Here is a 1,274-nt window from a genome sequence, read left to right as displayed (position 1 = left end):
ATACATACATATTTTTCATTTTCATCTCCTGCACAACTTAGTATAAGTCTCGTCACAAAATTATCACATTAGTGAGCATAAGCATAATGTATATACTATAGATTACCACAGAAATAAGAAAAAAAAAACATTCTCATATGCATAAAATGTTTTTTGAGTTCCGAAGAGCTTAATATTCACAGTAACTTTTAAGGACCAGCTGATCACATATCTACTTTTAATTAATATTAAAGAAAACAAGAAATAATAACTCTTTCCAAACAATACTGATAAGAAAAATATTTACATAGCACTACAAAAAAGTATTCGATTTTTGAAAATACTGGCTGCCCCCCACCCCCCAAAGGAAAGCAATAGATTTGTTATAGATGTAGAGCTTGTCTTTTTCAATATATTTCCCTTAGATAATAAAAAAAACCGTCCAACGGATTTGGTCGATCAGATTTTGGTTTCTAGAAATTATGGCTGAAGCATTTATAGCGTAGGTCATTCCTGATATATGAATCAGATATTAAATGCGTAACTATTTTACAAAAAGGCCTTCCGCTCATATGAAGTATATAATTATTATCTTTTTATGATCATTTATTTGAGTATTACGAAATGGTAATCGTTTACCTTAAAAATTCCGCTATAGAAAACGAATTCCTAATAATTTAGCGTAAACAAATATATACTGTTGGACCTTTTCACGATAGTAATAACTAGCGCTACCCGTGGAAAAAAGAGGTACTTTTTCAAGCCACTCTGTTTATCATTTTCCGTCTACCTCTCGGCTCTGCCCCCCCCCCCTCCACTCCCAAATCTTCCTTAGATCCACTCCCCCCGTCCATTTCATGCCCTCCTCTTCCTCATTAACCCCCCCACCTCATTCACTCCGTTTATCCCCTTCTCTCCCCCCATCCCTCTTTTCTCTCAGACCCCTCTCTCTTCCCCTTCATTTCCCTTTACGTATCCTTCTGTCAGCTTTAATTCCCCTCAGTTTCCCCTTCCCCATCTCCCTTTTCTCTTGAAGCTCCATTTCTCCCTTTCCTCCTTTAAACCCTCTTTACCTCCCTTTTTTCCCACTCCCCTTCTCTTGTCCTTCAATGAAATTCCTCTTACTCCTCTCGGATTATGTGACAAACTTCATAATATCAGTATTACTGACTATGTTCATCTTATGTTCATGCACCTTCTCCGTGAATATCGGTGTCATCATGTCCTCGTGTATATGAATGCTTTCGTCGATGCAAGGGTGTGCTGTCCTTACATTACCCCATATAAGTATTTAC

The sequence above is a fragment of the Penaeus monodon genome, chromosome 23, assembly GCF_015228065.2.
Source record: "Penaeus monodon isolate SGIC_2016 chromosome 23, NSTDA_Pmon_1, whole genome shotgun sequence".
In the NCBI taxonomy this organism is placed as follows: Eukaryota; Metazoa; Arthropoda; class Malacostraca; order Decapoda; family Penaeidae; genus Penaeus; species Penaeus monodon.
This window is presented reverse-complemented; position numbering follows the sequence as displayed.